Raw genomic sequence first — 27938 nt, 5'->3', positions numbered from 1 at the left:
GATATGCATCGGCATTGATAATATCGCTGCCGATGGATATCGATGCCTATCGATAGGCGTCGTTAGGTGCCGATGTGCAGAGGCATGCAGAGCTTTTGGTGTGTGTGGGGTGTTGCTCTTGGGAGGCACCGAGGCCTCTCGACATTGACCGTTTTTGGGATCGAGGGAATTTGGGGAGCCTTGATTTCCACCAGCATCGCGCAGGAACGACACACAGAGATAGCGAGTCTTCTCGCTCTGCGTGTGACGCTGTCGATGTTGAGAGCTGGGCAGTCCGGGGGAGGCCTCGATGTCGGGAGGCGTGCGTAACTATGGATGCGTATGGATAGGTGTGGATCTGGAGGGGCATTTTAGCGTTTGGGCCGGGTCCGCTCCTATTCTTGTTAGGCATGCAAGGAGTGTCGCCATCGATAGCTCTCGATATCGAGAAATTTGGATATCGATGCCTATCGATAGGCGTCGTTAGGTGCCGATGTGCAGAGGCATGCAGAGCTTTTGGTGTGTGTGGGGTGTTGCTCTTGGGAGGCACCGAGGCCTCTCGACATTGACCGTTTTTGGGATCGAGGGAATTTGCGGAGCCTTGATTTCCACCAGCATCGCGCAGGAACGACACACAGAGATAGCGAGTCTTCTCGCTCTGCGTGTGACGCTGCCGATGTTGAGAGCTGGGCAGTCCGGGGGAGGCCTCGATGTCGGGAGGCGTGCGTAACTATGGATGCGTATGGATAGGTGTGGATCTGGAGGGGCATTTTAGCGTTTGGGCCGGGGCCGCTCCTATTCTTGTTAGGCATGCAAGGAGTGTCGCCATCGATAGCTCTCGATATCGAGGGGCATCGAAGCCTGTGCAATTCCACACCTATCGATAGGCATCGATATCCATCGGCATCGATAATATCGCTGCCGATGGATATCGATGCCTATCGATAGGCGTCGTTAGGTGCCGATGTGCAGAGGCATGCAGAGCTTTTGGTGTGTGTGGGGTGTTGCTCTTGGGAGGCACCGAGGCCTCTCGACATTGACCGTTTTTGGGATCGAGGGCATTTGCGGAGCCTTGATTTGTATAAGCATGGTGCGGGAACAGCATGCAGAGATAGCGATCCCTCTTGCTCTGCTTGGAAAGGTGTCGATGTTGAGAGCTGGGCAGTCCGGGGGAGGCCTTGATGTCGGGAGGCGTGCGTAACTATGGATGCGTATGGATAGGTGTGGATCTGGAGGGGCATTTTAGCTTTTGGGCCGGGGCCTCTCCTATTCTTGTTAGGCATGCAAGGAGTGTCGCCATCGATAGCTCTCGATATCGAGGGGCATCGAAGCCTGTGCAATTCCACACCTATCGATAGGCATCGATATCCATCGGCATCGATCATATCGCTGCCGATGGATATCGATGCCTATCGATAGGCGTCGTTAGGTGCCGATGTGCAGAGGCATGCAGAGCTTTTGGTGTGTGTGGGGTGTTGCTCTTGGGAGGCACCGAGGCCTCTCGACATTGACCGTTTTTGGGATCGAGGGCATTTGCGGAGCCTTGATTTCCACCAGCATCGCGCAGGAACGAAACACAGAGATAGCGATCCCTCTTGCTCTGCTTGGAAAGGTGTCGATGTTGAGAGCTGGGCAGTCCGGGGGAGGCCTCGATGTCGGGAGGCGTGCGTAACTATGGATGCGTATGGATAGATGTGGATCTGGAGGGGCATTTTAGCGTTTGGGCCGGGGCCACTCCTATTCTTGTTAGGCATGCAAGGAGTGTCGCCATCGATAGCTCTCGATATCGAGGGGCATCGAAGCCTGTGCAATTCCACACCTATCGATAGGCGTCGTTAGGTGCCGATGTGCAGAGGCATGCAGAGCTTTTGGTGTGTGTGGGGTGTTGCTCTTGGGAGGCACCGAGGCCTCTCGACATTGACCGTTTTTGGGATCGAGGGCATTTGGGGAGCCTTGATTTGTGTAAGCATGGTGCGGGAACAGCAAGCAGAGATAGCGAGCCCTCTTGCTCTGCTTGGAAAGGTGTCGATGTTGAGAGCTGGGCAGTCTGGGGGAGGCCTCGATGTCGGGAGGCGTGCGTAACTATGGATGCGTATGGATAGGTGTGGATCTGGAGGGGCATTTTAGCGTTTGGGCCGGGGCCGCTCCTATTCTTGTTAGGCATGCAAGGAGTGTCGCCATCGATAGCTCTCGATATCGAGGGGCATCGAAGCCTGTGCAATTCCACACCTATCGATAGGCATCGATATCCATCGGCATCGATCATATCGCTGCCGATGGATATCGATGCCTATCGATAGGCGTCGTTAGGTGCCGATGTGCAGAGGCATGCAGAGCTTTTGGTGTGTGGGGGGTGTTGCTCTTGGGAGGCACCGAGGCCTCTCGACATTGACCGTTTTTGGGATCGAAGGCATTTGGGGAGCCTTGATTTCCACCAGCATCGCGCGGGAACGACACACAGAGATAGCGAGTCTTCTCGCTCTGCGTGTGACGCTGTCTATGTTGAGAGCTGGGCAGTCCGGGGGAGGCCTCGATGTCGGGAGGCGTGCGTAACTATGGATGCGTATGGATAGGTGTGGATCTGGAGGGGCATTTTAGCGTTTGGGCCGGGGCCGCTCCTATTCTTGTTAGGCATGCAAGGAGTGTCGCCATCGATAGCTCTCGATATCGAGGGTCATCGAAGCCTGTGCAATTCCACACCTATCGATAGGCATCGATATCCATCGGCATCGATCATATCGCTGCCGATGGATATCGATGCCTATCGATAGGCGTCGTTAGGTGCCGATGTGCAGAGGCATGCAGAGCTTTTGGTGTGTGTGGGGTGTTGCTCTTGGGAGGCACCGAGGCCTCTCGACATTGACCGTTTTTGGGATTGAGGGAATTTGCGGAGCCTTGATTTGTATAAGCATGGTGCGGGAACAGCAAGCAGAGATAGCGAGCCCTCTTGCTCTGCTTGGAAAGGTGTCGATGTTGAGAGCTGGGCAGTCCGGGGGAGGCCTCGATGTCGGGAGGCGTGCGTAACTATGGATGCGTATGGATAGGTGTGGATCTGGAGGGGCATTTTAGCGTTTGGGCCGGGGCCGCTCCTATTCTTGTTAGGCATGCAAGGAGTGTCGCCATCGATAGCTCTCGATATCGAGGGGCATCGAAGCCTGTGCAATTCCACACCTATCGATAGGCATCGATATCCATCGGCATTGATCATATCGCTGCCGATGGATATCGATGCCTATCGATAGGCGTCGTTAGGTGCCGATGTGCAGAGGCATGCAGAGCTTTTGGTGTGTGTGGGGTGTTGCTCTTGGGAAGCACCAAGGCCTCTCGACATTGACCGTTTTTGGGATCGAGGGCATTTGGGGAGCCTTGATTTCCACCAGTATCGCGCGGGAACGACACACAGAGATAGCGAGTCTTCTCGCTCTGCGTGTGACGCTGTCGATGTTGAGAGCTGGGCAGTCCGGGGGAGGCCTCGATGTCGGGAGGCGTGCGTAACTATGGATGCGTATGGATAGGTGTGGATCTGGAGGGGCATTTTAGCGTTTGGGCCGGGGCCGCTCCTATTCTTGTTAGGCATGCAAGGAGTGTCGCCATCGATAGCTCTCGATATCGAGAAATTTGGATATCGATGCCTATCGATAGGCGTCGTTAGGTGCCGATGTGCAGAGGCATGCAGAGCTTTTGGTGTGTGTGGGGTGTTGCTCTTGGGAGGCACCGAGGCCTCTCGACATTGACCGTTTTTGGGATCGAGGGCATTTGCGGAGCCTTGATTTGTATAAGCATGGTGCGGGAACAGCAAGCAGAGATAGCGATCCCTCTTGCTCTGCTTGGAAAGGTGTCGATGTTGAGAGCTGGGCAGTCCGGGGGAGGCCTCGATGTCGGGAGGCGTGCGTAACTATGGATGCGTATGGATAGGTGTGGATCTGGAGGGGCATTTTAGCGTTTGGGCCGGGGCCGCTCCTATTCTTGTTAGGCATGCAAGGAGTGTCGCCATCGATAGCTCTCGATATCGAGGGGCATCGAAGCCTGTGCAATTCCACACCTATCGATAGGCGTCGTTAGGTGCCGATGTGCAGAGGCATGCAGAGCTTTTGGTGTGTGTGGGGTGTTGCTCTTGGGAGGCACCGAGGCCTCTCGACATTGACTGTTTTTGGGATTGAGGGAATTTGCGGAGCCTTGATTTGTATAAGCATGGTGCGGGAACAGCAAGCAGAGATAGCGATCCCTCTTGCTCTGCTTGGAAAGGTGTCAATGTCGACAGCTTGGCAGACGGGGAGGCCTCGATGTCGGGAGGCGTGCGTAACTATGGATGCGTATGGATAGGTGTGGATCTGGAGGGGCATTTTAGCGTTTGGGCCGGGGCCGCTCCTATTCTTGTTAGGCATGCAAGGAGTGTCGCCATCGATAGCTCTCGATATCGAGGGGCATCGAAGCCTGTGCAATTCCACACCTATCGATAGGCATCGATATCCATCGGCATTGATAATATCGCTGCCGATGGATATCGATGCCTATCGATAGGCGTCGTTAGGTGCCGATGTGCAGAGGCATGCAGAGCTTTTGGTGTGTGTGGGGTGTTGCTCTTGGGAGGCACCGAGGCCTCTCGACATTGACCGTTTTTGGGATCGAGGGCATTTGCGGAGCCTTGATTTGTATAAGCATGGTGCGGGAACGGCATGCATAGATAGCGATCCCTCTTGCTCTGCTTGGAAAGGTGTCGATGTTGAGAGCTGGGCAGTCCGGGGGAGGCCTCGATGTCGGGAGGCGTGCGTAACTATGGATGCGTATGGATAGGTGTGGATCTGGAGGGGCATTTTAGCTTTTGGGCCGGGGCCTCTCCTATTCTTGTTAGGCATGCAAGGAGTGTCGCCATCGATAGCTCTCGATATCGAGGGGCATCGAAGCCTGTGCAATTCCACACCTATCGATAGGCATCGATATCCATCGGCATCGATAATATCGCTGCCGATGGATATCGATGCCTATCGATAGGCGTCGTTAGGTGCCGATGTGCAGAGGCATGCAGAGCTTTTGGTGTGTGTGGGGTGTTGCTCTTGGGAGGCACCGAGGCCTCTCGACATTGACCGTTTTTGGGATCGAGGGCATTTGCGGAGCCTTGATTTCCACCAGCATCGCGCAGGAACGAAACACAGAGATAGCGAGCCCTCTTGCTCTGCTTGGAAAGGTGTCGATGTTGAGAGCTGGGCAGTCCGGGGGAGGCCTCGATGTCGGGAGGCGTGCGTAACTATGGATGCGTATGGATAGGTGTGGATCTGGAGGGGCATTTTAGCGTTTGGGCCGGGGCCGCTCCTATTCTTGTTAGGCATGCAAGGAGTGTCGCCATCGATAGCTCTCGATATCGAGGGGCATCGAAGCCTGTGCAATTCCACACCTATCGATAGGCGTCGTTAGGTGCCGATGTGCAGAGGCATGCAGAGCTTTTGGTGTGTGTGGGGTGTTGCTCTTGGGAGGCACCGAGGCCTCTCGACATTGACCGTTTTTGGGATCGAGGGAATTTGCGGAGCCTTGATTTGTATAAGCATGGTGCGGGAACGGCATGCAGAGATAGCGATCCCTCTTGCTCTGCTTGGAAAGGTGTCGATGTTGAGAGCTGGGCAGTCCGGGGGAGGCCTCGATGTCGGGAGGCGTGCGTAACTATGGATGCGTATGGATAGGTGTGGATCTGGAGGGGCATTTTAGCGTTTGGGCCGGGGCCGCTCCTATTCTTGTTAGGCATGCAAGGAGTGTCGCCATCGATAGCTCTCGATATCGAGGGTCATCGAAGCCTGTGCAATTCCACACCTATCGATAGGCATCGATATGCATCGGCATTGATAATATCGCTGCCGATGGATATCGATGCCTATCGATAGGCGTCGTTAGGTGCCGATGTGCAGAGGCATGCAGAGCTTTTGGTGTGTGTGGGGTGTTGCTCTTGGGAGGCACCGAGGCCTCTCGACATTGACCGTTTTTGGGATCGAGGGAATTTGCGGAGCCTTGATTTCCACCAGCATCGCGCAGGAACGACACACAGAGATAGCGAGTCTTCTCGCTCTGCGTGTGACGCTGCCGATGTTGAGAGCTGGGCAGTCCGGGGGAGGCCTCGATGTCGGGAGGCGTGCGTAACTATGGATGCGTATGGATAGGTGTGGATCTGGAGGGGCATTTTAGCGTTTGGGCCGGGGCCGCTCCTATTCTTGTTAGGCATGCAAGGAGTGTCGCCATCGATAGCTCTCGATATCGAGGGGCATCGAAGCCTGTGCAATTCCACACCTATCGATAGGCATCGATATCCATCGGCATCGATAATATCGCTGCCGATGGATATCGATGCCTATCGATAGGCGTCGTTAGGTGCCGATGTGCAGAGGCATGCAGAGCTTTTGGTGTGTGTGGGGTGTTGCTCTTGGGAGGCACCGAGGCCTCTCGACATTGACCGTTTTTGGGATCGAGGGCATTTGCGGAGCCTTGATTTGTATAAGCATGGTGCGGGAACGGCATGCATAGATAGCGATCCCTCTTGCTCTGCTTGGAAAGGTGTCGATGTTGAGAGCTGGGCAGTCCGGGGGAGGCCTCGATGTCGGGAGGCGTGCGTAACTATGGATGCGTATGGATAGGTGTGGATCTGGAGGGGCATTTTAGCTTTTGGGCCGGGGCCTCTCCTATTCTTGTTAGGCATGCAAGGAGTGTCGCCATCGATAGCTCTCGATATCGAGGGGCATCGAAGCCTGTGCAATTCCACACCTATCGATAGGCATCGATATCCATCGGCATCGATCATATCGCTGCCGATGGATATCGATGCCTATCGATAGGCGTCGTTAGGTGCCGATGTGCAGAGGCATGCAGAGCTTTTGGTGTGTGTGGGGTGTTGCTCTTGGGAGGCACCGAGGCCTCTCGACATTGACCGTTTTTGGGATCGAGGGCATTTGCGGAGCCTTGATTTCCACCAGCATCGCGCAGGAACGAAACACAGAGATAGCGAGCCCTCTTGCTCTGCTTGGAAAGGTGTCGATGTTGAGAGCTGGGCAGTCCGGGGGAGGCCTCGATGTCGGGAGGCGTGCGTAACTATGGATGCGTATGGATAGATGTGGATCTGGAGGGGCATTTTAGCGTTTGGGCCGGGGCCGCTCCTATTCTTGTTAGGCATGCAAGGAGTGTCGCCATCGATAGCTCTCGATATCGAGGGGCATCGAAGCCTGTGCAATTCCACACCTATCGATAGGCGTCGTTAGGTGCCGATGTGCAGAGGCATGCAGAGCTTTTGGTGTGTGTGGGGTGTTGCTCTTGGGAGGCACCGAGGCCTCTCGACATTGACCGTTTTTGGGATCGAGGGCATTTGGGGAGCCTTGATTTGTGTAAGCATGGTGCGGGAACAGCAAGCAGAGATAGCGAGCCCTCTTGCTCTGCTTGGAAAGGTGTCGATGTTGAGAGCTGGGCAGTCTGGGGGAGGCCTCGATGTCGGGAGGCGTGCGTAACTATGGATGCGTATGGATAGGTGTGGATCTGGAGGGGCATTTTAGCGTTTGGGCCGGGGCCGCTCCTATTCTTGTTAGGCATGCAAGGAGTGTCGCCATCGATAGCTCTCGATATCGAGGGGCATCGAAGCCTGTGCAATTCCACACCTATCGATAGGCATCGATATCCATCGGCATCGATCATATCGCTGCCGATGGATATCGATGCCTATCGATAGGCGTCGTTAGGTGCCGATGTGCAGAGGCATGCAGAGCTTTTGGTGTGTGTGGGGTGTTGCTCTTGGGAGGCACCGAGGCCTCTCGACATTGACCGTTTTTGGGATCGAGGGCATTTGCGGAGCCTTGATTTCCACCAGCATCGCGCAGGAACGAAACACAGAGATAGCGAGCCCTCTTGCTCTGCTTGGAAAGGTGTCGATGTTGAGAGCTGGGCAGTCCGGGGGAGGCCTCGATGTCGGGAGGCGTGCGTAACTATGGATGCGTATGGATAGATGTGGATCTGGAGGGGCATTTTAGCGTTTGGGCCGGGGCCGCTCCTATTCTTGTTAGGCATGCAAGGAGTGTCGCCATCGATAGCTCTCGATATCGAGGGGCATCGAAGCCTGTGCAATTCCACACCTATCGATAGGCGTCGTTAGGTGCCGATGTGCAGAGGCATGCAGAGCTTTTGGTGTGTGTGGGGTGTTGCTCTTGGGAGGCACCGAGGCCTCTCGACATTGACCGTTTTTGGGATCGAGGGCATTTGGGGAGCCTTGATTTGTGTAAGCATGGTGCGGGAACAGCAAGCAGAGATAGCGAGCCCTCTTGCTCTGCTTGGAAAGGTGTCGATGTTGAGAGCTGGGCAGTCTGGGGGAGGCCTCGATGTCGGGAGGCGTGCGTAACTATGGATGCGTATGGATAGGTGTGGATCTGGAGGGGCATTTTAGCGTTTGGGCCGGGGCCGCTCCTATTCTTGTTAGGCATGCAAGGAGTGTCGCCATCGATAGCTCTCGATATCGAGGGGCATCGAAGCCTGTGCAATTCCACACCTATCGATAGGCATCGATATCCATCGGCATCGATCATATCGCTGCCGATGGATATCGATGCCTATCGATAGGCGTCGTTAGGTGCCGATGTGCAGAGGCATGCAGAGCTTTTGGTGTGTGGGGGGTGTTGCTCTTGGGAGGCACCGAGGCCTCTCGACATTGACCGTTTTTGGGATCGAGGGCATTTGGGGAGCCTTGATTTCCACCAGCATCGCGCGGGAACGACACACAGAGATAGCGAGTCTTCTCGCTCTGCGTGTGACGCTGTCTATGTTGAGAGCTGGGCAGTCCGGGGGAGGCCTCGATGTCGGGAGGCGTGCGTAACTATGGATGCGTATGGATAGGTGTGGATCTGGAGGGGCATTTTAGCGTTTGGGCCGGGGCCGCTCCTATTCTTGTTAGGCATGCAAGGAGTGTCGCCATCGATAGCTCTCGATATCGAGGGTCATCGAAGCCTGTGCAATTCCACACCTATCGATAGGCATCGATATCCATCGGCATCGATCATATCGCTGCCGATGGATATCGATGCCTATCGATAGGCGTCGTTAGGTGCCGATGTGCAGAGGCATGCAGAGCTTTTGGTGTGTGTGGGGTGTTGCTCTTGGGAGGCACCGAGGCCTCTCGACATTGACCGTTTTTGGGATTGAGGGAATTTGCGGAGCCTTGATTTGTATAAGCATGGTGCGGGAACAGCAAGCAGAGATAGCGAGCCCTCTTGCTCTGCTTGGAAAGGTGTCGATGTTGAGAGCTGGGCAGTCCGGGGGAGGCCTCGATGTCGGGAGGCGTGCGTAACTATGGATGCGTATGGATAGGTGTGGATCTGGAGGGGCATTTTAGCGTTTGGGCCGGGGCCGCTCCTATTCTTGTTAGGCATGCAAGGAGTGTCGCCATCGATAGCTCTCGATATCGAGGGGCATCGAAGCCTGTGCAATTCCACACCTATCGATAGGCATCGATATCCATCGGCATCGATCATATCGCTGCCGATGGATATCGATGCCTATCGATAGGCGTCGTTAGGTGCCGATGTGCAGAGGCATGCAGAGCTTTTGGTGTGTGTGGGGTGTTGCTCTTGGGAAGCACCAAGGCCTCTCGACATTGACCGTTTTTGGGATCGAGGGCATTTGGGGAGCCTTGATTTCCACCAGTATCGCGCGGGAACGACACACAGAGATAGCGAGTCTTCTCGCTCTGCGTGTGACGCTGTCGATGTTGAGAGCTGGGCAGTCCGGGGGAGGCCTCGATGTCGGGAGGCGTGCGTAACTATGGATGCGTATGGATAGGTGTGGATCTGGAGGGGCATTTTAGCGTTTGGGCCGGGGCCGCTCCTATTCTTGTTAGGCATGCAAGGAGTGTCGCCATTGATAGCTCTCGATATCGAGAAATTTGGATATCGATGCCTATCGATAGGCGTCGTTAGGTGCCGATGTGCAGAGGCATGCAGAGCTTTTGGTGTGTGTGGGGTGTTGCTCTTGGGAGGCACCGAGGCCTCTCGACATTGACCGTTTTTGGGATTGAGGGAATTTGCGGAGCCTTGATTTGTATAAGCATGGTGTGGGAACAGCAAGCAGAGATAGCGATCCCTCTTGCTCTGCTTGGAAAGGTGTCAATGTCAACAGCTTGGCAGACGGGGAGGCCTCGATGTCGGGAGGCGTGCGTAACTATGGATGCGTATGGATAGGTGTGGATCTGGAGGGGCATTTTAGCGTTTGGGCCGGGGCCGCTCCTATTCTTGTTAGGCATGCAAGGAGTGTCGCCATCGATAGCTCTCGATATCGAGAAATTTGGATATCGATGCCTATCGATAGGTGTCGTTAGGTGCCGATGTGCAGAGGCATGCAGAGCTTTTGGTGTGTGTGGGGTGTTGCTCTTGGGAGGCACCGAGGCCTCTCGACATTGACTGTTTTTGGCATCGAGGGAATTTGCGGAGCCTTGATTTGTATAAGCATGGTGCGGGAACAGCATGCAGAGATAGCGATCCCTCTTGCTCTGCTTGGAAAGGTGTCGATGTTGAGAGCTGGGCAGTCCGGGGGAGGCCTCGATGTCGGGAGGCGTGCGTAACTATGGATGCGTATGGATAGGTGTGGATCTGGAGGGGCATTTTAGCGTTTGGGCCGGGGCCGCTCCTATTCTTGTTAGGCATGCAAGGAGTGTCGCCATCGATAGCTCTCGATATCGAGGGTCATCGAAGCCTGTGCAATTCCACACCTATTGATAGGCATCGATATCCATCGGCATCGATAATATCGCTGCCGATGGATATCGATGCCTATCGATAGGCGTCGTTAGGTGCCGATGTGCAGAGGCATGCAGAGCTTTTGGTGTGTGTGGGGTGTTGCTCTTGGGAGGCACCGAGGCCTCTCGACATTGACCGTTTTTGGGATTGAGGGAATTTGCGGAGCCTTGATTTGTATAAGCATGGTGCGGGAACGGCATGCAGAGATAGCGATCCCTCTCGCTCTGCTTGGAAAGGTGTCGATGTTGAGAGCTGGGCAGTCCGGGGGAGGCCTCGATGTCGGGAGGCGTGCGTAACTATGGATGCGTATGGATAGGTGTGGATCTGGAGGGGCATTTTAGCGTTTGGGCCGGGGCCGCTCCTATTCTTGTTAGGCATGCAAGGAGTGTCGCCATCGATAGCTCTCGATATCGAGGGTCATCGAAGCCTGTGCAATTCCACACCTATCGATAGGCATCGATATCCATCGGCATCGATCATATCGCTGCCGATGGATATCGATGCCTATCGATAGGCGTCGTTAGGTGCCGATGTGCAGAGGCATGCAGAGCTTTTGGTGTGTGTGGGGTGTTGCTCTTGGGAGGCACCGAGGCCTCTCGACATTGACTGTTTTTGGGATTGAGGGAATTTGCGGAGCCTTGATTTGTATAAGCATGGTGCGGGAACAGCAAGCAGAGATAGCAATCCCTCTTGCTCTGCTTGGAAAGGTGTCAATGTCGACAGCTTGGCAGACGGGGAGGCCTCGATGTCGGGAGGCGTGCGTAACTATGGATGCGTATGGATAGGTGTGGATCTGGAGGGGCATTTTAGCGTTTGGGCCGGGGCCGCTCCTATTCTTGTTAGGCATGCAAAGAGTGTCGCCATCGATAGCTCTCGATATCGAGGGGCATCGAAGCCTGTGCAATTCCACACCTATCGATAGGCATCGATATCCATCGGCATCGATAATATCGCTGCCGATGGATATCGATGCCTATCGATAGGCGTCGTTAGGTGCCGATGTGCAGAGGCATGCAGAGCTTTTGGTGTGTGTGGGGTGTTGCTCTTGGGAGGCACCGAGGCCTCTCGACATTGACCGTTTTTGGGATCGAGGGCATTTGCGGAGCCTTGATTTGTATAAGCATGGTGCGGGAACGGCATGCATAGATAGCGATCCCTCTTGCTCTGCTTGGAAAGGTGTCGATGTTGAGAGCTGGGCAGTCCGGGGGAGGCCTCGATGTCGGGAGGCGTGCGTAACTATGGATGCGTATGGATAGGTGTGGATCTGGACGGGCATTTTAGCTTTTGGGCCGGGGCCTCTCCTATTCTTGTTAGGCATGCAAGGAGTGTCGCCATCGATAGCTCTCGATATCGAGGGGCATCGAAGCCTGTGCAATTCCACACCTATCGATAGGCATCGATATCCATCGGCATCGATAATATCGCTGCCGATGGATATCGATGCCTATCGATAGGCGTCGTTAGGTGCCGATGTGCAGAGGCATGCAGAGCTTTTGGTGTGTGTGGGGTGTTGCTCTTGGGAGGCACCGAGGCCTCTCGACATTGACCGTTTTTGGGATCGAGGGCATTTGCGGAGCCTTGATTTCCACCAGCATCGCGCAGGAACGAAACACAGAGATAGCGAGCCCTCTTGCTCTGCTTGGAAAGGTGTCGATGTTGAGAGCTGGGCAGTCCGGGGGAGGCCTCGATGTCGGGAGGCGTGCGTAACTATGGATGCGTATGGATAGATGTGGATCTGGAGGGGCATTTTAGCGTTTGGGCCGGGGCCGCTCCTATTCTTGTTAGGCATGCAAGGAGTGTCGCCATCGATAGCTCTCGATATCGAGGGGCATCGAAGCCTGTGCAATTCCACACCTATCGATAGGCGTCGTTAGGTGCCGATGTGCAGAGGCATGCAGAGCTTTTGGTGTGTGTGGGGTGTTGCACTTGGGAGGCACCGAGGCCTCTCGACATTGACCGTTTTTGGGATCGAGGGCATTTGGGGAGCCTTGATTTGTATAAGCATGGTGCGGGAACAGCAAGCAGAGATAGCGATCCCTCTTGCTCTGCTTGGAAAGGTGTCGATGTTGAGAGCTGGGCAGTCCGGGGGAGGCCTCGATGTCGGGAGGCGTGCGTAACTATGGATGCGTATGGATAGGTGTGGATCTGGAGGGGCATTTTAGCGTTTGGGCCGGGGCCGCTCCTATTCTTGTTAGGCATGCAAGGAGTGTCGCCATCGATAGCTCTCGATATCGAGGGGCATCGAAGCCTGTGCAATTCCACACCTATCGATAGGCATCGATATCCATCGGCATCGATCATATCGCTGCCGATGGATATCGATGCCTATCGATAGGCGTCGTTAGGTGCCGATGTGCAGAGGCATGCAGAGCTTTTGGTGTGTGGGGGGTGTTGCTCTTGGGAGGCACCGAGGCCTCTCGACATTGACCGTTTTTGGGATCGAGGGCATTTGGGGAGCCTTGATTTCCACCAGCATCGCGCGGGAACGACACACAGAGATAGCGAGTCTTCTCGCTCTGCGTGTGATGCTGTCTATGTTGAGAGCTGGGCAGTCCGGGGGAGGCCTCGATGTCGGGAGGCGTGCGTAACTATGGATGCGTATGGATAGGTGTGGATCTGGAGGGGCATTTTAGCGTTTGGGCCGGGGCCGCTCCTATTCTTGTTAGGCATGCAAGGAGTGTCGCCATCGATAGCTCTCGATATCGAGGGGCATCGAAGCCTGTGCAATTCCACACCTATCGATAGGCATCGATATCCATCGGCATCGATAATATCGCTGCCGATGGATATCGATGCCTATCGATAGGCGTCGTTAGGTGCCGATGTGCAGAGGCATGTAGAGCTTTTGGTGTGTGTGGGGTGTTGCTCTTGGGAGGCACCGAGGCCTCTCGACATTGACCGTTTTTGGGATCGAGGGCATTTGGGGAGCCTTGATTTGTATAAGCATGGTGCGGGAACGGCATGCATAGATAGCGATCCCTCTTGCTCTGCTTGGAAAGGTGTCGATGTTGAGAGCTGGGCAGTCCGGGGGAGGCCTCGATGTCGGGAGGCGTGCGTAACTATGGATGCGTATGGATAGGTGTGGATCTGGAGGGGCATTTTAGCTTTTGGGCCGGGGCCGCTCCTATTCTTGTTAGGCATGCAAGGAGTGTCGCCATCGATAGCTCTCGATATCGAGGGGCATCGAAGCCTGTGCAATTCCACACCTATCGATAGGCATCGATATCCATCGGCATCGATAATATCGCTGCTGATGGATATCGATGCCTATCGATAGGCGTCGTTAGGTGCCGATGTGCAGAGGCATGCAGAGCTTTTGGTGTGTGTGGGGTGTTGCTCTTGGGAGGCACCGAGGCCTCTCGACATTGACCGTTTTTGGGATCGAGGGAATTTGCGGAGCCTTGATTTGTAGAAGCATGGTGCGGGAACGGCATGCATAGATCGCCAGCGCTCTCGCTCTGCGTCCGACGCTGTCGATCTCAACAGCTCCGCTTCGCCCAGTTCTTCCTCCCGTTATTTTTTTTCTCAGACTCCTACTCTTTATTTTGTTTGAAAAGTGGAAGTTACGTGTTAGAGCATTGTGTTCTTTAAATGAGTCAATTCTTCCGCATCCAAAAGAGTTCAGTTTAAGTTTTGGTTCTGATTAACTTGAAATACAATTTAAAGGTGGAATTAGCATAGTCTTAGTATTGTGGCTTCTAATTGGTCCAGTACTTTCTTTTTTTGTGACAGTTCGCCATGATGCTTTATGACTTTAGTGCATTCTGTCTTGCCTTTTTCCCCCCTCCCAGTCTTTTAGCTGCTTTTGCCTGGTTTAATTTCGCAGAGTTGCTACGCATTGGTGTGCTGAAGACGTGGTACAGCTTGTAATATTAAATCTAGTCCTGAGTTTGCTACTGTTAGAGTGAATGTTTGATCTTCTGCCGCTTGCAAATGCAGGAGCTCACATGGGTTATGTGCAGCTTTCTTTTCCCCGTTTTTCTTTCTTCTGCTTCTCCTAATGCCCTTATTCTGAGTTAACTGCAGTGTGTCAGAGTTTGAGACAGGAACGGCTGGTGCTATGGAAGTAGGACAAAGAGATAAAACAAGTAAGAAAGGAAAGCTAAGTATTACTGGATGGACTGCTCTGGGAATAAAAGAGCTGGTATTCTTGAGAAGTTTACAAAACATATAAAATCCGCAAAATCTGCTATGGCATTGACCTTGCAAGGTGTAAGCGCTGCACTTACCTACTCCCCACCAGGCGCTATACTATCAACAGTTTCCTGAAGTGTGTAAAGTTGCTTTGTATTAGGTTTGGCAGGAGCAGAGGATAGTTTTGTACTGAAGGGAAGGAAAACACCAAGAAGCGAATGGGTAAAAACCTCTCCTGCCCTACATTCAAGAAAACAGGGTTAAATGAAACTGAAGTGGGAACTGGATGCAAATGTACAGTTTGCAGCATTGTTAGTAGACTGCTACTCGGTGTGTATATGACCCCATCAATGCCTGATCATCAGAGGAAACATATCTGTTTGGCATCTTTGCACAGAGCTTTAGGGTCACATTTAGGTGCTTGGAGAAGTAACTAGCTGGATTTGCTTTGAAGTCAATACGAGTCAGGGACAAAGGTACTTTTGACACTGTTGCTAGACACATAGCTGAATCTTTAGACAGATAAGTGTATTTTCACAGCTCTGTCTTGCAGCTTTTTAGCTCAGCAGTAGAGATTCAGAATTTTTGATTTAGAGATTGTAAGCTTGTACTGATAGTTGAGATAAGGGATGCTATGCTTGGCCAAGTGCTTTCTACTTAAATCTCGTTTTGTAGAAGAACATAGCAAAATACTGAAAATGTTAGCAGGTCCTCTTCTATGCTTTGGGTTTTGGTTCCCATGAAAAAAATTACTGTTTTTTGAGAAAACCAAACACTTCTTGTGACATATCAAAGTAGTTAAAAGGAAAAGAAATAAAGATTCGTTGATCATCCTGTATTTCTGTTTTTCCAGATCCATCCCTTGGTTATCTAAACTTCTTTCTAGCTTGTGTTTTTTTAGTTTGTTTCTGTTCCTATTTTTGCCTTCCACAATTTCCTTCCCTTCTTTTTTCATCTGCAGCCTTTCTGAAATCTGTTATTTTTTTTATTGTTCCCTTTTCTGTGTCTTTTCTTTATGTCCTGCATCATCTGTTCAGTCACTATTGTATTTCTGTTGTCTACTCTTCTCATAATGAAATCTCCAAACTGTTATTATTTAAGTTGGATTAGGTTGGAATTGCAAAAGGTAAATCCAGAAAGAGAAAATGCTGAAGTTCAGAACATTCAGACTTGGGAGGAGAGAGGGATCTACTTTCATATCTTTATTACAACTGGTTGTTCTTATTATTTATTTAGTATTAGGGCAAGGAATGCCTAACAGTGTGCTGTGCTCTTGTGTAGTATAGAACAACTCCTGCCTTTGTTATTTAATTAAACTTCATAAATAAAACAGTCACGGAGAGGAAGAAAGGAAAGTATTTGTACAGTGGAGAGAGCTGAGGGATTAAGAAGGGAAAAATGATTAAATGATTTCTTTCAATCAGCCAGGAAATCTTCAACTAGATCTCCTGATTCCCATTCTGGTGTCTGACTTAATCACCTCTTTCCTTCCTATTTAGATCTGAGATTTTGTGCCAAACTTCTCTCCCCACTCTCTTCTGTGGTGAAGAATCAGGTAATCATAAACCAATCTTGAAAGTGCACTGTTTTTTAAATTTGTGGCCAAACTTGAATTAGATCTAGGAATTCACTCTGCATTTCTTATGGAAAGAGACGAAATCTCAGGATTTGATGTTGCTGAAGGAAAACATGAGCTGCAGAAGAATCTCCCTCGTCCTATGAGCAAGGCTAGCTATAGAGCCAAAGTATCTTTCCCTTGCTTAGGAATAAACACCAGACCAAATTCTCATCTGTCTTACTGACTTCCGTGCTTAAAATTCACTCCCCATTAATGATTCATTGGTAAAGCCGTCTGCCCACATAACTGTCTGAATCAAACAATTATTCCTACACAGATTACAAATTTAAAATCAAGAAGCAGGCATTCTGTCAATGGTTAAATGACTTATTTGACAGTAGGCCATTCTTTCAAGAATAAAACACTCAGAGAGAAATCAGTGGGCTCAAAGGGAGGCAAAGGCTGTACATGATGCCAAAAACTACACATGGTTCTCACATAAATATGTCCTTAATAGTTACTCTTAATATTTGGTTGATAGATAGGTCATGAACTTCTGACACTAAAAGAGCAGAGATAATGAAACAAAGCGAGTTTTAGAAATGGAAAGAAAGCCAGGGCATTTTTCCAATTCATTTTTTGAATGTACAGAGCTATATTTCTCTGTTTGTAGTTCAAATTCTCAAGCTTGCCAGATTTGTGAACAAGAATCTTTTGTCCTTGTCCAGTAAGTATCTCGATAACTCAATAATGTGTAGAAAGAACAGGATTGGAAAACATCAATGCAGCTAAATATTCACTATGCCCCTCTACTAGTAACAGGAGAAGAGTTGGGATAACACAAAGACGTGATGTTAGGAGTTTTGGCGACACGATCCACTTCCAAAAGGAAATATCGCAATTCAAATGAGGCACATTAGGTCCATTTAAACACACATCTAAAATATCAAGGGCATGGTGCTTTTAGGCAGGAATTTGAATGCAGAAATAATAGATAGCTGTGTTGCTCTCACTATAACTGTTTGAGCCATAGAAATATGGTACTTTCAGGGCCAGAATTTAGAAAAAGAACTTGTATTCCACTTAGGAACCCATGTACATCTCCAGATTTTTCAAAAAGCACATGTCAGTAAATGCTAGCTTCGTCAGCTAGCATGAAGCCTTTTTTGGAAGTTTCTCTCTCCTATAGGTGTTTGAAAAGGAGGTGAGCTCTTTTGAAAGATCTGGACATAAACATATATTACCAAAAGTCTCTGGCTGTACGTGTCCTATCAGATGCATGTTTTTCCAACTGGTAATATCAAGGTTTATTGTCTATTGGTTTAAGACCATACCTAGCACTTAGAATCCTCAAACTGTAAAGCATCCAGAAGGCTTCTACAAACCACAGGATACCATTTTCCTATAGAATTTTTGTAGCTGTTGTATTTCACTCCACTAATTCTATCCACCCAGGGCTAGCCCTTGACCCTTCTCTCTGCACCATTCTCTGTCCCCCAAAGAGATGTCTGAAGGAGTGAGCTCCCTCCAAGCACTGCTGGAAAGAATGGCAATGACTAAATATATATATGGTATGTAGATACACATATAGATTCTCCTAGACACGAGGCAAATCATATTCAGTCCTCAAATCTGAAGTCTAGATTGAGAAATTCTTGCAGTATGTGTTTCTTCATTGCATTCATAACTCAGGAGTTAGAGCTGGTTCTATTATCCCATAGGTGAGACTTCTTCCAGCACCTCTCCAGCTTCTTTTCTTTTTCTGCTAAGGATAGGGCTCCATTCCTTTTCAAAAATAGTTGAGTGGATACTAGGCTAGTTGAACTGTATCTTTCTTCTCTGATTCATATATTTACCCTTCTCTTGAATTATGAATCTTCATATCTCTTTGGCACTGAAATAACCTACATTAATACAGCATCAGAAAATCCCTTTATTCTCACATATAAAGGCAGAAGGGTAGAGTGTTGCTATGCCGATTTTAGTTTGAACTAGAGGACATATATAATTTTCCCAGAATAGAGAACTGAATTCACATCTTCTACATGCTGTTTTAGCACCTAATTCATGGCCTATCTGTCCTCTTTGAAGATTAGTTCTACTGAAAAGGATTGGACAGGTTTTGAACCTGGCCCTTGTACATAAAACATACTTTATATTACTCCGCTAATCTGTTGTGAAATTGCAGACTGCAATGCTGAGAAAGAAAGAAAGAAAAGATTGGTCATTAAAATAATTTCCAATACAGTCACGTAAGCTGTTAAATTGTATGTTTGTCACCCATTAAACCTGAGAACCGCTCTAGCTCAAAACACAGCCCGGGCTGATTAGAACAGTAATTACTCGCTGTCCACGAGGTGGCACCCTTGGCAGCTGTGTGAACCTATTCCTGCGCCTCCTAGCCAGCCCTGGCAGGGGAGAGTCTTCACTTGGCTTCTTACAAAACCCAGGGTTTTATGAAGGAGCTTGATAATGTGCAAAGGTCCATCTGGAGGAATGACATTTTGTCTGGATGCTAAGCTTCCTTATCACATTAGAGCTGTACCAGGCTTTTGAGGTCTTTCACTCAGCGGTATTTTCTCTCCCCATGAACTGGCAGTTTAAAAAACAGCAAATCAGGAAGAAAAGGACAGATCCTACTTTACTGTTCCTCTATCTTGATTCATTCTGCTCTCCATTTGGAGTTCTCACCTATTTTTTCAGTCTTGTATCTCCTTTTTGTATTTGTTAGTTACAGGATTGTATTTTCTCTCCCTTCTGACATAGCCTTTATTTGGCTCAACATACATCTTTCAACCGAAGCACAGTGGGTTTATGTTCAGGCCTGTCTGTTTTGCACAACTCAGGGGTATCTGTTCTCAAAAGCCCTTATTAAGAAACAGTTATCTTTCCCATGCTCCTTCCTATGTGCTTTCGTCTTGTGCTACCCTCCTCCCTGAAGAGAAGATCTCTTGCTTCCACTGATGCCAGCTCCACTTTTGCCATTGACTATAATGAGGCTATGGCTTTACCAAAGTAGGGCAACTGTGAGCTGAGAAGCAGAGGGAGAGGTGAGGAAAAGCCAAATGAGATTTCGGGAGAACATTGATCTGAACACAGCTTACGTTATTATTAGTAGAGAATGTGGTGTATCTGAAATAAATGTCTGGTTTGTCTAGTTTTTAATGGGTGGTCCCTTTGAGGTGAATAACAGAATTCTCTCAGGCAGCAGTAACAGTGAAATCTCCCAGACAGCACATAGGAACTGTAGAAGGCAAGTAACATTCTGGAATTAGCCCACCTAAATATCATTTGTTCCAGATGTTCAGAATAACCCCTTCTTTAAATGTTGTGACATTTAGCATGAAAGTTCACTACAATGATGAATAGTATTTTTGTTCTATTGGTCAAGACTTTGAAAGAGGTAAATAATCTTTTATATTTTCAGTTAGTGCCAAACTTGAGAGACTCTGAAACGACTTGGTTCTCAGAAGCCAGTGCTCAGCAGCTTCTGAAATTGCAGTCCAAATGTCCTTGTTTTTTAGGGAGATGAAGGCTTCTCAGTTCCAGATTCACATTCAAAGATGGAACAATAACACCTGAGAAGAAATTATCTTCTGCTTTTAAAAACTTCTCCTCTCAAATGTGTTCACAGATTGAAGCTATATAAAGTGATTATTGTTTTGGGTACCTGTACTGAAGAATTTCTTGGAAGTATAGGTAATGCCACAAAATACTTCACACACGATATTGAAAACATAACTGCATGGAAATCTAACAGGTGCAGCTGAGTCTTACATGGCTTGCAGATATACCACTGAGGCAAAACCAAAAGCACCCCCAAACAGCTATAAATATAACAAAGATTCCCAGGACTTCGTCTACCTGCATTAAAAAGAGAGCTCCAAATTCTTCATGTTATGCTCTAGACTGTTGGTTTTTTAACTTTTTGCAGTGTCTTCCTTTGCAGATCTGAATTCTTCCTTCGTGAAAGCACAGGATTTGGCTCTTAGTTCCGTTTATCTTTACAAACCCACACCCTGAGCACAAAGTAATGCTGACGATCACTCCCATGTCTTATCCTGCCAAATGCAAACTTTAAAGAGGTTTGGGATATGGATGTTCTTTTGTCCTGCTCAACAAACCCCTGACTGAGATAATATCCTTAGGGTTATGAAGTATTATTGAAAGAAAGCACAAGAACACTGTGCTCTAGTTCTCCTGCATGTGGCTTTAATTACAGATTCTCATGAATCCTTTTCATACCTGCTCTTAAATTTTTATACTGAAATATCTTCCACTCTGTAATATTTCTGTTCAAATGACTTGTCAAAACTGTGTAAGAACTAACTAGACAGAATTAAGGGATCCTGGTACTACTTTTTATCTCCTTGTTTCTAATTCAGCTTGACAAACTGTCCAGAATAGTTTGAAGAGCTGGGACCTGTTATTAGTGAAAATATTTATAAATTAAAAGCAAAGGGGTTTGAGACGCTTTCCAGCATCCAGGTCCAACGGCTGAATTTTCACATTGAACAAAACAATGTCGTCATCTTATAAGATGATGTTTTGGGAAAACATAGGCTTCAGAATATTTTTTTTTTATTCAATAATAGCAGCCCTTTGTTTCTTTTAAATAAATACGTATACAAGCATATTCTGTACAACAAGATATTGTCTGAGGCCCTGGAATGAAGTACCTCTCATTTTCCATGATTAAATTTTTCCAAGCTGTTTGGTAAATGTTAACTGCTCAGGCAGTTAAGAACCTAAAATATTCTGTTTGAATATGAAGGGAGATCAGTTTCCTTTCTATAGTTGTGATATTATTCAGTGCCAGCTACACCTGAGCATCTAAGAGCAGAATCAATCCCTTTAGAAAGCAGAGGTAAAGTAAACAATACATCAAAACAAAGGGGCATTGACACATATGCTGTAGGACAGCTGTGTTTTTGAAATGCTTACAATCAGGATATATTTGGCTCCTAGATTCCCTTCAGGTGGCTCAGAGGTTGCTGGCACAATCTGGGTTTCCTGGTGTCATAAGGATATTACAAAAATTACACGTAACAGTTGCATGCTAGCAAGATATTAGTTTTAGGTTAAAATGATCACACCTCTTAAATTTGAGGGATGCATCTGAAGATGAGCTGGGAATACTATTGTCCTGGAAGCTGTCATGTGCCAGGGCATATCATTGTGTCTCATTTGTTTTAATCTCTTTTTGACGATGAGACTTTGTTAGTGAATTTGGCCTTGTCAATAAAAGACCAGTTGGCTTTACAGAACAGTGGATACTGCCATATTACAATCCATGTTTTTCCAAGCAACTTGTGTGTCTTTTGTATGCTTTTATTTCGTCAATAGTTGAATCAGAGTACAGCTATTTCAGCATGAAGAGTGGTATTTTCAAAATAGTCAAAAGAAGTTAAGCTTGCAGCTTGCACTGATTTGGAGAGTTATGTCCCTTCATCTCTCTTGAAAATGCCAGTTTACTGCATTATTTGAGAAAAAATACAAGCAGATAACCACTGTGCAAATCTTGCCCAGAGGAGTGAAGACACCAGTACATTGTGTGGAAGGTTCAATTTTTTTGCTCTTTTTTGCTCTCATGTAGGATTCGAGAATCCTGAGTGACCGGATAATCTCTCTCTACTTCATTTTCAGATTTTGTAAAATGGGAGAATAATAATACTCTCTACTTCAAGTACTATTGTGAAGATAAATATATTGCTGAGATATCACCATAATGGAGGACTGTAGAAATACCTAACAGAGAGGTTGTGGTAGTAGTCTAATCTTTTATAGTGGTAATGCCAGTTCCAGAATGCTGGGGAGCATTCCTGGCTGAAGACAGAATCATCTCTGGCAGCCCTGCTGAAAAGAATATCTTGTTTCTTTCAGACACGATTGTCGTCTTAACTCCCCCAGTTCCCTATAATCTTCCGATGATAATGTTTTATGTTTTTTCCAGGTTGCTATATTTTGTGGTATTTGGCTATGTGTAACAGCACTGGTAGGCAGCACATTAATCTGTGCATTTTCTGGATAAAATAGATCATACTTTTAGCATGAATCTTTTCATAGTTCATTGTTGCATCTTGATTTGTTTTAGAGTAATATCAGAAGCAGAGACCTGAAATCCTGTTGTGGTAGGTTCTATAAAGATCATGCCCAGAAAAGTTTATTCTGTTTAAGAAACAGGAGAAGGTGAAGGAAGTGGAGTTATCTCATATGTAAAGTGAGGAACAGAACACAGAGATTATGACTTGGTTTCTCAAAGATATTTAGACACCTATCTCTTGTTGATTGATACTGTTTTTCATGTAATAGATTAAAACTTATGGAGTGAAACAGAAGAAGCTAGAATCCTAGGCAGAAGATAGCTGCCTAAATAATTTGCCCAAAACTATACAGGAAACTGAGGTTAGAAACTGAAGAAAACTCTAATGAAATTTATACTTTCATCACAAGGCTTTCTCCTGAAATGTAACGGTACTTCAGAAGGATTGGCTGGATACCACAGACAAAAATAGCATTTCTGCAGTATAGCCAAGGAAGAGGTGGTTTAAAAATAGGCCATTTTACATTCTGTGTGGCCGTGGGAACCACATGAGCAGAGGATTTACCATCCTTATGTACTCCGAGACTGTAGACTGAGATATTGATTTCTTTGTGGATAGACTGTTGGGATACCTCCTGTGAAAACACTGGGGTTCCCATGGCCTGTGCTCATGGTAGCATTGCCTTCTAGCAAAAACTTATGAGCTGTATATAACTTTTGCTTTGGGCATGGAGTCCCTGTTTTAGTAAGTTTTAAATTTTGTGCAGCAATTAAGAGCCATTTATAATCTCATGTATATAAAGTATATCCGTAGCTGCTAGCTATTTGAGAGAATTATGTTGTCAACATTACAAAAGTATTAATTATCCTGAAATTAGAACATGTCTCTGGAATTTAGCAGAAATGAACATGAGGGCTTGTCAGACTGCAGTAAACTCTAAGTGGTTCATTGGTAGCTAGTTGAGGAAAAGATTTATACAGTAGAATTTAAATGATGGGATAACCTGTAATGTTAATGTTTTAATCATTTGCTGCTTTCTTTTGCTTGATTTTATTTTTAAATTTTCTGTTATTAATTGATAAAGAGCCAGTTATTGGTAAAGGTTTTGAAAGTTGGAGGATATGTTCTGGCCTATGCTGCTTTTTGATTAATTCTTTTCTGTCCTCTATAGTTTTTCATACTTTCCTCTCACACAGTAACAACTGTCTTCCAGGAGAGCACTCAGAAACATAATTCACATCTGTGGCTTGAAGACCATTCTCATCCACCCTTGACCAGTTCGACCACATTTGATTCTATACGTTTTAACTGAGTTGAAGGCTTTACTGCTATTGTTGTAGCTCTTAATCACACCCCATAAGTCTCTAACGTTACAATTCCTTGCCAAGCCGTTCAAGCATTTTTAGATGGCTTACTATTTTAGTCCTACTCTTGGAGCTGACCTTATTTGCAGAGATAAAATGGCTTTGTAGACAAAGTGTGAGTTCAAGTATTCCTATCCACAATCAATTCAGATGTAGTAAAATAGAAAAATAAATGATGTTCTAAAAACTGATTTATTTTGCACTCATTTAAGAAATTTTCATCCGATACAAATGTGAGTGCTCATTGCGTAATGCTATGTTTCTGTGACCAAGACTACGAGATAAATTAGTGCATGCAGAATGGGCTAAAACATCCATTGTAATCAGTCAAAACATTAAACCAATGGAGTTGTGTAGAATTTGGTTTTCTTAGTTGGCTGGGTTTATATATACATTTTTTTCAGTTTTGATTTGAGTTATGGTTTTAATTCAGTCTAGAACTGGGCCAGAACCACAACTCTGGATCCAAATACCTGCAGCTCCTGGCCCTGACCTGAATTTTTCATCTTGAGCTCATCTCTGATTTAAAAGAACCCCCAAATTCTAGGCAAAATTCTATCAAAACCACTAAGCCTCATTGGCTGGAATGCCAAACCACAATTCAGCCCAGGTTTGTTTGAAAATGGACCTCAATCTATTCAAAACTGGTCACAAATTCACTTGAAAGTGGTCCAAAGGTGGATCATAATATTTACAAACTTCAGCAAATCTACCCAGAACTCAACACTTGCAATAAAATCTGAAATTTAGAGAGTTTTGTGAGGTCTTCATTTTTTTCTGCGCACATTTCATGCAGTTCTGCAAACCTGTCATGAGAACTGCACTGATTCAAAGGAAGTGTTAGTTCAGAGCACTCCTGTGCTTGAGAGTAATTCTAAAAGAGCTGAGAGAATGATGCAAATGTATCAGTTTCCTCTCTTACGCTTTTTCCATTTTTAGTGGAGTTGCTCTTGTTCTGCTCTGCATTTTACACAATTAAAATAAAAGCCTTTGAAGTGTCTGAATTTGCATATTTTATTTTTTTCCAGAGACTTTGTCATAGCCTCTTATGCAAGTGATAGCATTAAATTGGAGCAGCACAATGAATTCCAGGAAGCGAGTAATTTCCATTAAGCTTGTTTATTTGCAGGAGCTCCATTAAATTAAGAATCCTTATCAGGATACCTCTGCATTGATGAAACTAGCTTGACTGTTAGGTGCCTGAAGGCCTGGTCCCCTACCTGGCACCTTGGGGCCCTGGACTCTAATCATTTGTTTGGCAAGCATGGCAGATCATTAGTCCAAAACTAACATTTAACCTATTGTACAGGAACAGTCTCCATAGTAATTGAGCATATGGGGTATAAGGAATAAAATCCCATTCATTTGAATTCAATGGCAAAACTCTCAACTGATTTTAGTAAAGACAAGATTTTACTCATCTAGTAGTCAATGAATTGCTTAGTAAACACACTGGCTATCTTATTTAATTTTCACTTTTCAGGTATTCATGGACTTAGCTGCAATGATCTGGGGCTCCCAGGCACGACAGATTGTATTTCAGTTTTCCATGGCGCTTATAGGATGCATCAGAAGTTTTCTTCATGCTTCTTATGCAGCTGAAATCTCTCATCTCCAGTGGGAGCAATGTGTTGCACACACAGTGCATTCTGACCTTATGTGTTTCTCTGCTGTGAATGTGACACTTCTTCCAAACACCAAGACTGCGAGAAAACAACCTTCAATGTCTGAATATATTTAGTTTTACTCTATTGAGTTCAGTGTGGCAGAATTACAGTCTGGTTAGCAGGTGCCACTTTCACATATTTGATCCAGGCCTAAAGCATATTCAGGTATTATAGATACTTCTGACTTCGGCTGTCAAAATCAAAATAAAATTACATCTTTTTGAGAAATAGCATGGGATATATGGTGGGTCACGTGTATTCAGAGGCTCTCATCCTGCTTCCCATCGTTTCCAAACTGAAGACTTATTTTGTTCATTAAATTTTTATGTTAAGCATTAGCTAAAACATCCGTTAATTGTGAAAGGCTCTAAGTTAGGAAATCAATGCATTCTAATGTAAGTTTTACAAATGTAGCAAAAGTCTCTTGTTATAAACTCTTAACTAGTAGTTATAATGCAGTGAAAATGCACTTCCTGCTATTTTATCATCACGTAGTTTGTGTTGTGTTACTCCTCTTGTGTTTAGGAAATGCCACTAAGGCTATGATAAAGAAGGAAAAGATTTCAGGTGCTGTGAACAATTGAGGCTGGAGAGTGGGACCCTTAGAAGCAATTAGGAAAGATTAATCAATTCTTAATTAAACAAATGACAAAGTTCCAGTCTAATACCTTGAAAAGGAGATCATAATGCATGAGAACAAATTTAATTTTTGACTAAAAATATTAAATGATGGCTGTAAGTTACTGGTGAAATTTCTACTCTCCTTCAAATGATTTAGAGTCAGACATTTACCATTCTCTGAAATACCAAAGAAAATTATTTTGACATGTTTAAATTCTGCTGCATTGCAGAATTCAGAAATATTCACCCCTCTGAAAGGGTAATGGTTGTGGTGAGTTGGACATGTTATCATCCACACATAGAAAGCCTTCAAGAAGAGGGCTCCACTTAAAAGACATTTGTGCTCTCAATTAACCCAATGGCATCTGGTTCCAGCATAGCTATTCTGCTACATAATGACAAGAAAAATGAGATATTAGTTGGGATCTGGGCAGAGATGAATACACATCTGCTTATGTTTGCCCTCCTGGCATGACCCGTCAGGCTGGTGTTTAGGACTGAAATTAAAAATGCAGTGAATTGAAGATTTTAATGAAAAACGCTCATCTCTTACCCTAATTGAAAATGTATAAAGGCTTAATGGAGAAAGGCTGAACTCTCAGATGCTGGGGTTTGCATTCGTATTGCAGGGAGCTCTGTTTGTTTGTATATACACTGATCCTAAACATATATCTGCTTTTACAGTGAGAGTATTTTAAGGTGGCTGAAACAGTTATTGGTACAAAACTGTTTGGTAATGACAGCTGGGAAAACTGTGATGACAGGTCAAGAGGTCAGCATTTAGGTTTCCATTCCTGATATATCTAGTTTAGACTGACTGTAAATAAAGTTCAAGTTCCAAATGAGCAAGACAGGGTCTTGCAGGGGAGGGTGGCATTATCTTAGAAATGCTGCTGAAACATCCTTCCAAAGGGACTTATTATCTGTGTGAATTGTTGGAAGATCTGTAAGCCTTGATTTTTAGTGAAAATTGCCTAAAGCTATATTAATTTAATATGCATCTTTCTGATAAACATACTGTACTTCTGAAACTGTTGTCATCAAATGACAACAAATGAGTAAGGAAAAATAAAATCACTGAACAAGAGGCAGATTTGCTAATGTGAAATTCTACTGAAAAGTATGGAGTTTGCCATTCCAATTTGTAAACAACTGTGACTGCATCAAACGGGCACTGTTTACACACAGTAGTTGTTGGGATCTGCATTTGTGTCACAATGAAAGACGTAAGAAGATGAAAAGTGATGGAAACAAAATGAATATGCAAGAAAGAAGGAACCTGATTCAAAGGCACGCAGTAAGTTAGGAAATGCTGTGTAGTCTGGTGTATGCCTTGGCATTTTTGGGATACTTGAGCAGCTCTGCTGCTAGATCCCTGGCACTGCAAGATGAGCACACATCCCACAGAAAGACCCTCAAACACTGAAGGTATGTGGTGTCCTACTTAAAACGAAATACTTCAGTGTGAAATCAGAATATTCTTTCTCTGTTTACTTTGTTTTGCAAACTACACAACAATATTTTTATGGAGAAACTGTGTCAGATTAAACCACAGTACAGACTGTTTCTGAATGTGGTGCTATAACTGCACACTAGAATGAATATGTTAAAAAGGAGTAGACCAATCCCACAGTGCTCTCTCCTCTTTGCTTTCTTTGACACCAGTGTTTCTGTTTTGCTTTTCATCATATTATTTACATTCCCACATCTCTTCTTTCCATTAACAGGTATTTTACAGTTCTGCCTTGCTGGCAGACCAGCAGCGCTTGATCAGTGAATGGCTTCATCTTGCATTTTCTCCAGCAGCAAACAGACAGAGTAGCCTG

General features: G+C 46.6%; 1 long non-coding RNA gene across 1 annotated transcript in view; it reads left to right on the top strand.

Moving 5' to 3' along the window:
* LOC135330129 (uncharacterized) overlaps window positions 1–27938 on the top strand; it is a 208156-nt gene that overhangs the window by 93202 nt on the left and 87016 nt on the right. Inside the window, exon 4 of the long non-coding RNA XR_010391937.1 lies at window positions 16358–16413. This is a non-coding gene — a long non-coding RNA (uncharacterized LOC135330129). The remainder of the gene's footprint in view (window positions 1–16357; window positions 16414–27938) is intronic.

Source organism: Dromaius novaehollandiae, chromosome 16, assembly GCF_036370855.1.
Source record: "Dromaius novaehollandiae isolate bDroNov1 chromosome 16, bDroNov1.hap1, whole genome shotgun sequence".
NCBI classification, from domain to species: domain Eukaryota; kingdom Metazoa; phylum Chordata; class Aves; order Casuariiformes; family Dromaiidae; genus Dromaius; species Dromaius novaehollandiae.
The sequence above is the reverse complement of the archived record's forward strand: the minus strand, read 5'-3'. Positions and strand labels throughout refer to the sequence as shown.